The 10,317-nt window shown below is 35.9% G+C and overlaps 1 long non-coding RNA gene across 1 annotated transcript; it reads left to right on the top strand.

Annotated features, from left to right (window-relative positions):
* The first annotated feature begins 5,033 nt into the window (after nt 1-5,033).
* Nucleotides 5,034-7,135, top strand: LOC114543389. The gene is made up of 3 exons (XR_003690021.1): nt 5,034-5,767; nt 6,383-6,551; nt 6,769-7,135. It is a non-coding gene; the product is annotated as an uncharacterized LOC114543389 (long non-coding RNA).
* The last annotated feature ends 3,182 nt before the right edge of the window (nt 7,136-10,317 follow it).

Raw genomic sequence — 10,317 nt, 5'->3', positions numbered from 1 at the left:
TAATGTATCTGTGATGTTTTCTTTTGTCTAAAAATTTTGTACTTATTATAAGTAAAATTATTCTTGTTTTAAGTAGTTTTTTTCTTATTTGTAACATTCTAGGTAAGAATTGTGTGAGTAGGTTCCTTAATATACAATAATAATTTTGCTTATTTCAAGCAATGTGTTACTTAAAACGAGTATTTTTTCTTTAGAAAATTCTTGTTGCAAGAATTGTTTTTCTTAAAATGAGATTCCAGGTAAGAATAATATTCTTGCCTGGATTCTTGCCAAGAATAATATTCTTACTATACTGACAAGAACAATTTTACTTGTTTGTATTTTTTTTCTTAAAATAAGACTCACGATTTTGCTGTGTGCATGTATTATGGATTTGGCTTGATTTACATGAAATTAGGTTATAAATTATACAAGGACTGAAAAGCGTAAACATGCAGTGCTTCCACTTCCAACTCTAGGCCTTTATGTAATGTGATTTATTTACGCATAGATATATTGCCAGGCATGAATTTTGCATACCCTTTCCGCAGCTCAGTTTTCTGAGCATCAATAATGACACATTAAATTTTACGCCGTTTTGGGATAATTTTGGCTAGGAGTAATGGTTCTCCTAGCCGCTTTATTTCTGTTAAACAAAACGATATTTATTAATACATTGCATTAAAATTCCAAATAGTTACGCTCAGAAAAGGGTGGAGGCAAATTACCGCCAAAACAACGAAGCAAAGCAAGTTGACCCCACCCAAGGAAAGGGATGCATGCAGAAAGTTTCAGAAAGTTTCGTAATACATTAATACAGGATCAGCGGTCTGCGCGACGTATAAACGAACATGGGCAAAAAGGCACTTACAAAGCCCGTTAAAAGGCATAGATTATCGCCCTTGCTGATAATCTACACTTAACTGATATTAGTTTAGCAGAGTCACAATATTACCGCGCCCAGAAGAAGCTTCTCCATCACCCTGTTATAAGCACTTTATTTCCCCCCCCCCGGAATGCAAACGATCGCCCTTGCTGACCATGTGCAAGCTGAGGAAGAAATAAAATAACCGCACAATTCGAGCAGAAAACTCCCCGCACGTTTTACGCTCGAAAATTCATCCAAACTATGTTGATAGGGAAGAAAAACGTATATATTTGAGGAATGCGTTCGATTTCCAACGCCCCATAGTTCGAATTTGGGCATCAGAGTGCCCGTGTTCAGCTGCGTGGGAAGCGGCGCCTATTCGAAATGAATGAGACTTATATTTGGAAGTATCGAGTCCACAGAAGCGGAAAGCCTTTTTAAGAAGATTGGCAAACTCGTCACACGAGACTGGAATGCCCAGTTGTGATAGAAAAATAGCTCCGGGCTGGGTACCTCGCAAAATCATGTACTCCTCTAATAAGCGAACAGGACAGCATGCCGTTTGCCTGTAAATTTCCAAACTAAAAGGTCTACTGTTATAATTGTGCTTGAAGTCCTCGAAAGTCAACCTTATGCCTGCAACCCGGCCATCATCGGGAGATATTTTGGAGAGTTGTCGCAATTGAAGGGGTTCGTTATTTGACTTCTTAGTTATTTCTCCAATTCTCAGGAACGCGAAAAATGCTAAAGAGCACATTGCCCGGAATTGACATATTTGGTACGGTGACCCAGCAATATGAGGCGCAGCCTCAATAAGACGATTGAGAATTGGTAAAGTTAGCAACCTACTATCTAAGCGGAAGCCTTTCTTACCATACCCCTTTAAGATTTGCGTTACGTAGAAAACTCTCGTTGGATCCGGTAGATCGGACATGCGATGAGTATAACCAAGTGCAGATACATAAGTGTTAACTGTTGAAGAGGCGTACTTGAGGTCAAATAAGTACGCTATGAATAACGCAACGACTGAGGGCGACAAAGGCAAAGTGAACGATCCTCATTAAAAATTGCCACATGAAATTGCGTAAAAAGTGCCCATGCCCGTTTATAAGTCGGCACTGAAGAAGGTTGCAAGCTACTTTGAGCTAATTGAGAAACTATAGTCGCCAATTTTCCGGCAGCAGGTGAAAGGGAATAGGCGTTGGAGCTCGATGCATGTCGGCCGGCGCCAATTGTGAAAATTTTTGGAGCTGTAAACGAGACAAACAATCAGCTAGGACATTTTGTTTACCCGGTATATGCTTTGCTTTGAATAAAATATTGTATTCTAAACAAACTAAAACCATCCGGCGAACGAGTGTCATGATATAAGAATCCTTTGATGTTTGCTTATTAATAACAGACACCAAAGCTTCATTATCCGTGAGAAACAAAATACAATGATTGCGCATTTTTGATCCCCATAAACACAGGCTGAGGACAATAAGATATAGCTCTAGAACGGCAATATTGTAACTCCGCCAGTCAGTTGGCCATGCGCCATAGCACCAGTCGCAACCAAACAGGGCCCCAAAACCAATACTACCCGAAGCGTCAGTATATAAATTCAAATGGGAGTTATTACGCCAATGGTTGTGCAAAAAGAATGATTTGCCGTTGAAATTCGACAGAAACGTTTGCCAGACACGAAGATCATGTTTCACACTTTGCGTTAAGCGAATAAAGAAATGAGGGTGTGAAATGCCACGCGTTAGATCAATTAAGCGTCGCAGGAATGTGCGACCTGACGCATAATGACGGAACATGCGAAATTAAGTAATCCAATTTAGGACTGAAGTTCTTTGAGTGTAACCTTTTTACGAATTAAAAAGCGTGCGATAGATTGAACACATTTCTCGATTTTATCCATCGGCAATCGGGCCTGGAATTGTATTGTATCTAATTCAATCCCAGCGAACGTTAAGGTTGTTGAGGGACCCATGGTTTTTCCCGGTGCTATAGGCACGCCAATGAAATCACAAAGAGCAATGAATACTTGTAAGTTTGTTTTACAAGCAGAAAAATTCCGGTGCAACAAACAGGAAGTCGTCGAGCAAATGAAGGAGTTTGCCGATGTTAAGCCTTTCCCTAGCGATCCATTCGATAGCCGTACTAAAAATCTCAAAAGTGCGACACGAACTGGAGCAACCCATTGGCATTGCCCGGTCGTAATAATACAAACTCCGCCATTTTATGCCTAAGAGGTGATAATCCGCTGGGCTGATAGGAATGATTCGAAAAGCATTTTTTATATCTGTTTTCGCCAGGAAACAACCCCGGCGCGCTTTTTTAATAAGTTGAATAGCGTCGTCAACGATAGCGTACCGCACAGATGTTTCGAAATCGGGTATACCATCATTAACCGATGCTCCCTTTGGAAACGATAAATGATGAATCATGCGAAAATTACCCGGTTGTTTTTTAGGAACGAGGCCCAAAGGCGAAACACGAAAATTTGGAAAAGGCGGATAATTAAATGGCCCAGCAAGGCGAGATGCCTCTAACTCTTTCGTTAATTTTTGGTCAACCGCTTCTGGTTTGTCAAGAGCAGACCGTAAATTTATTGCTTCAAACGACTGTTCTGTGCAAGAGAAATGAATGCGAAAACCCGAAGTAAATCCGGAAATTAGTGTATCAACAATACTTGGATTATAACCTTCTAACAATATTTGTAAATTATGAAGTTTTACGGGTGTTGCCAACGGACGTTGTTGAAATAGGCCTAGGCGATCGATCAGTGGGAGATGGTCTGTTGTTGGCACGAAAATTACAATTCACGGCACGGTGCGATCCGTTGCATTTAAAACAAATGTGCTTGAAATCACAACCGGCACAAAACGTTCCGCGATGAAACTTAAAACAATATCCCCGAGGAACAGACACTTTTGAAGGGTGGCGCGTATGATTGCTGCCTTGCGTGTTCGGCTTAGAAGTAGTGGGATATTGACATTTCAACCATAACTCCCAGTGAACAGTCGCCCAGGGAACCCGCGTGGCCTGTGTTTGGCGCAAAAATCGAAAATTCTCATCGTAGTAAAACCAATTATGACCCCTATTGGCCAAATCCTGGATGATTTGACAATATTTCATGAGCGCGGGGGACTCATGGGGGTACCGTTGTGTATAAATGGAAACAAAAATATGAAACGAACGAAGCCAATCGCTAATAGTTTTCACCCTTTTGGATTTCGCAGTCGGCTCAAGGAGAAGAGAAGCAGGTTGACCGTTGTCAGAGGTACGTACACTAATCTCGTATTTAGCGGCCGCGTCTGGGCCACCTCCCTTACAAAAATTTCACATAACATTTCATATATGAAATAGAAGTTTCATATATGAAATGACCATTTTCATATATGAAATGAAAAACTTCATATATGAAATTTGATTTTCACATAAGAAAAGTGACTTTCATATATGAATTTTGTTTTTTTTTTTTTAATATTAGTTTTCCTGTGTAAAAAAACAATTCATACATGAAATTTTTGGTTTCTCCAATGAAATAATTTAAATTGTGTATGACGTTCATTTTCACATGTGAAAAGTAAATTTCATATATGAAATGCTAGTTTCACATATGAAATTTTGGTTTCACATATGAAATTTTGGTTTCACATATGAAATTTTTGTTTCATATATGAAATTTTAGTTTCACATATGAAATTATCATATGAAATTTTACGTTCACATGTGAAAAATAAATTTCATAATATGAATTGCTACTTTCACATATGAATTTTAATTAATTTTTAATGAAGTTTTCCTATATGTAAAACGATTCGTGCATGAAATTTTGGCGTCTCCAATCAAATAATTTATACCGTGTATGACGTTTATTAGTTTTTACATGTGAAAAGTGAATTTTCATATATGAAGTGCTAATTTCACATATGAAATTTTTGTTTCATTTGTCAAATTTTGGTTTTTCACATATGAATTTTTTAAATATCATATGAAATTTTACGTTCACGTCTGGAAAAAAAAATTCATAATATGAATTGCTACTGTCACATATGAATTTATTTATTTTTTTTATATTACGTTTTCCTATAAGTAAAACGATTCATACATGAAATCTTGGCTTCTTTAGTAATAAAATGATTTAAATGGTCACCATTCATGACATTAAATTTCACCTGTACATGTGAAAAATAAATTTCATATATGAAATGCCAGCTTCACATGTGAAATTTGTTTCACATATGAATAATTAAAAGCTGATACATATGAAATTTCACCTTCACATGTGAAAAGTAAATTTCATAAATATGAAATTTCTTTCACACGTGAGATTGTAAAAAGTTCATAAATTATCAGTTTTCATTTTCATAACATTTTTGCGTATTTTAACATATTACCCATCTGGGCTTTGATGTAAAAGGAATTTGGTTACCTAGGAAATTACTTTCGAGCGCAAAGCTGTTTATGAAATGCCTTGGTCGCTACAGGGACGTTTATACAAGAAGCGGGCAACACAAGTTGTATCTCAAAATTCGTGATGCAGTTGCATCTCAAAATTCTTAATTGGACTGTCAAACGTCTTTACTGGTCAAATCCCACTAAAGCCTGTAGTGTTCTTATATTTATTTTTAAAGCGCCTGGGAGCGAGGATGACCCGATTGCTACCCGAAGAGTCCTCGATCGGCTTAGTCGGCATTGCTCGTAAACGAACCGTGCTTCGGAAGAACGTCTCATATTACATCACGTCTCAAACTTTCTGCTGGCTGTCGTAAATATGGTTTGGGAAACTTGTTTTAGCGTAAAAATTTAATATATATCCGTGTGGAATAGTCCAAATATAGATATCAATGGGATATGTGGTTAAGCTGTGGTTAAGCTGTGTTCATGTGGTCTATTAAAGAATGGTTTTAAAGAAATTGTCGGGTATGTTATTGTTTGTGTTGATCAGCTTGACTTGATCTTATATACACATTATATAAAATCACGGTAATCACAGATAAATCACGGGCAATTTGTTCAATTTATATTGATTACTCTTAATCCTTTTTCATATAACAGTAATATGAAAATACGAAGGAATTTATATTGTTCCTTATGACTTATGTTATTTTTTACACATGAAATTATTGATGGGAAAGCCATGTCTTATCTGAGTCAGACTCAGGCTGACTCAAAATCATTACAGTCATCAATCACCAGGAATAACAATCAGTGGAATAAGATTTTTAAAATTTTGTGGTTTTCAATTAGCTGAAAATTAAGATTTGTTCACAATGAACTGACCAGAGTGCAGTTGTTGCAAAATAATGCTGCGAATAATGTATTGGTCATTCATTTGTTTTTTTTTACATTGACCTAATAGCTGCATGATCAGGTAATTGAACTTTACAAGAACTTTGGTCTCTCAAAGATAGACTTGTGTCCATTGCACATCATGGCATATTGAATGAATGCTAATAACATATTGACAAAATCTGTAAGAACTAGTATACAAATACATTGTATAATAGTAACACAACTATTTTTTTTTGCTCTTAGTTGATGCCCGCATCACCTGCTTGGGTTGAAGTGAACCAAGCCAAAAATGAAGAAAAATGGACAAATATTCTGTTGGCAGCCATTGAGTTAGAAACACACTAGGAATCATCAGACTTCGGCTGGCAAGGGAAATGAAGACAAACAATTTGATCTGGCTAAATGATAAAAGGTATGTATATCCGTTTTTTATATTTATAATATGATTAATAGCAACAGGCATGATTTTTCCTTAGCCGTAGAAACTTTATATACTAAAGTTGTGATAAAGCTGGTAAAAATTTGTGTAGCTAGGAATAGTCTTGTATGATGAAATTAGTTTATAATAATTTTGAAAGTGAGATAACCTAAGAGCATTTGAATAAACTGATATATTTACTTTTTATTAGAATGTGTAAGGCAGAACAGCAAAGATAGTGAAAAGGAATGCTATGTGCAAACAGATGAAGGATGAAATCATGAAAAAATGCCATGGAAAGGAAAAATAATAATTGAACTTGATAAGTGTTCTTCTTTAAATGTTAGCCAAATTGTTTTTTTAATTGTGTATTTTAATTGTGTATGTAAATATGTGTATGTATTTAATATGATTAACTTTTGTATTTAGATTTTTATTGTATAAAACCTCTTAAGTTTTAATCCAATAAATGTTCAATCCATACATTGAAATTCACTCATGCAGCCATTTTATTATCTTCTGACTATTTCATATGTGAAACATTTCATTTTTGAAATCATTTCATATATGAAATATTCTTGGGTAAAAATCATATATATAAAATGATTTCACATGTGAAACTATTTCACATGTGAAATTTTCATATATGAAGTGTTTCAATTCCACACAAGGTTTCATATATGAAATATTTCACATATGAAACAATTTCACATGTGAAATTTTCATATATGAAACAATTTCACATGTGAAATTTTCATATATGAAACAATTTCACATGTGAAATTTTCATATATGAAGTGTTTCAATTCCACATAAGGTTTCATATATGAAATATTTCATATGTGAAATGATTATGTGAAATTTTTGTAAGGGCTGACAAAGTACTTATATCGACAAACTCCTCATTCCATATTTTAAGCTTTGTTTTATCCGGAATCCGCGAATCAAGAGGCAAAGCGGCAGAGTGGAATGATTCCCGTGGACACGGGGCACTTGAACATTGAAGAGAAAAAGGAGTGGTCTGACCTGTAAGGTTTTCTTGTATGGACGTGAGCGCGTCGTTGACCAGAGAATCTGCATTGGGACCCTGGTTTGAGATTTCGATTCCGGAGGTAGAATCCGTTGGGGCAGACGCCATTGTGGATGTGGAAGACGCAGAGGTTGGTAAGAAACCAGCTAGCTTTTGCGTGACTGCCTCGGTAACCGAAGACACCAGCGTTGAGATAAGCTCACTCGAAAGAGAGGGCAAAGTCACTTGACTCACGGGCACAGTTGACGTTGACGGGGCGGCACCAACAGATACAGCATTGGACGAACTTCGAGTTCGACGAGATGTTGTTGGTTGGTTCTGAACAGACTCTCGCAAAAACGGCTGATGGAGCGGCGACACGCTTAGAACGACGTACGGGTGGCATTCTAAGAAACAAAACTTTAAAAGCAGAAATAGATACTTATGGCGTAATGAGTTTTTAGATAGTAAAGCAACCGCACCCAAATTTTGTCGTTGTGCGAGAAATAAAACTATCCCCCGTAATGGCGAACATTCAATAATGAGGATTCGTCCGTTATTTGTCGTAATTGAAAATTGGAACTTGTGAAAGAATGATTAGAAAATCAAACGTCAGCAGGATGAACATGGCAGATCCTAAGATCGCCGCACCGTTCACCCTATGGCCAACAAAACTCACAAAAAGTGTGAGAACTCTCATACAGATGAGAGATAAAGACAAAATCAAACGTCAGCAGGATGAACATGGCAGATCCGAAGATCGCCGCACCATTCACCCTATGGCCAACAAAAAACTCACAAAAAGTGTGAGACCTCTCATATAGATGAGAGATAAAGACAAAATCAAACGTCAGCAGGATGAACATGGCAGATCAGAAGATCGCCGCACCGTTCATCATATGGCCAACAAAACTCACAAACAGTGTGAGAACTCTCATATAGATAAAAGATAAAGATATAATAGATAAAGGCGCTAAAGCGGTATTTAAAAGTAATCACGAGTAAAGTTTGTCAAATGTCAAGGTTATATTATAAAGTAAATGTAATGTACGACAGCTTGTTATATATATATATATATATATATATATATATTATATATATTATATATATATTATATATATATATATATATTAATTAATATATATATATATATATATTATATAATATAATTTTATAACATTTTAGTTGCTTGAAGAATGGCCCCCCGATAACTTCGGTATAATTTATATTGCCCGATTCGATTAAAATGGAGCCCGTCAGGTAGAAATGGCGTCACGGAGGGTCGTATAAAGCCATGGTGTGTCCATAAAAACACTCTCGGGACCTTCTCTAAAACTACCTGTAGATAATTGTTCAGCATTAAACGCTGCTTTTCAAAAAGAGGGTTGTTCTTTCGCGGGGAAATCATGCATGCGCATACCAATTTTACGTGATATTGATCCAGCAATAAAGCAACCAAGTCGTCAATGCGTGACCCGACTGTTTCGGGCCTTAAGGAGGACAAATCGTTCGTGCCTATCTCCAGAATAACAATATCTAGGGCACACCGAGAAACTACGCCTAAATCAAATTTGCGAATCTTCTTCACTGTTCTACCTCCTATACCGTGTAGAGAAACTCTCGCTGTGCCCTTGAGTTTAAAGGTTGGGCACATGCGAATATCCCGTTTATGTTTCAGGTCGCACTGTAGGCGACGAACAAATGAGTTGTTTTTGGAACTTAAAATTTATGCCAAAAGGATTTACTCGTTGTGATGTTTAATATTGGAGATAAGTTTTTTTTTTAATTACATTGTACTAGATTATGTATTTACATATCTATAGAGTATATGTTTACTGTTTAAATATTCATTAAATCAGTATCATATTTAACATTTACATATAACCCAGTGGCACCAATAGGGCTAGTAACATGCTATGGAAGAAATGTTGCAAACACTTTTTAGAAACAGATTTTAAATGATTTTTCCATAGGTTTTCGCACTTTGTATACATGATAATGTTCGCTTAATTCTACTGTTTCTAAAACTTCAATATATATATAATATATTATATATATAATATATATATTATATAATATATATTATATATATTATATTAATATATATATATATATAATATATATAAATATATATATATATATATATATATATATATATATATATATATATATATATATATATATATATATATATATATATTATATATATATTATATTATACTATAAGGTATCATAAAGTACTACGAATTACTTATATAGTAAATAATCACCAAAACGTTTAGGAGGCCAACACTGCCTTCTTGGTTTAGGCGATAGCTATCCGTTTTGACGCGAAACTTCACAGTCACGACCGCTGGATTCGATCGATTTCTTCAACAACTGTTTCCGAGACAACGTGTCCGCGATGTTTTCTGGACCCGGAAGATACTTAACAGTAAAATCATAATTCTGCAATCTCAAAACCCACCTTTCGACTCGTGCAGAGGGCCTATGGGTTTTCATGAGGACCCGCACAATGTGTGAAAAAATTAAGGCAAAAAGTGTTCGTTCCCATGGCATCTGTTTGGTAGGTGTTTGAGGGTTGACATGTAGAAATTGAATTAACTTGCTTCTTTATTTCGCGCAAGTGTAATTTGATACTCGATCTGGCTAATAATTTATTAATTCTTAATAGCTAAACACGATTGTCAACGCCGCATTTAGGAGTTATAAAGGCAAACGCGCGCCAATTTTTGACTAAAACCGCGAAGT

Source organism: Dendronephthya gigantea, unplaced genomic scaffold (genome assembly GCF_004324835.1).
Source record: "Dendronephthya gigantea isolate DGI-Jeju-01 unplaced genomic scaffold, DenGig_1.0 000449F, whole genome shotgun sequence".
Taxonomy (NCBI): Eukaryota; Metazoa; Cnidaria; class Anthozoa; order Malacalcyonacea; family Nephtheidae; genus Dendronephthya; species Dendronephthya gigantea.
This window is presented reverse-complemented; position numbering and strand designations above follow the sequence as displayed.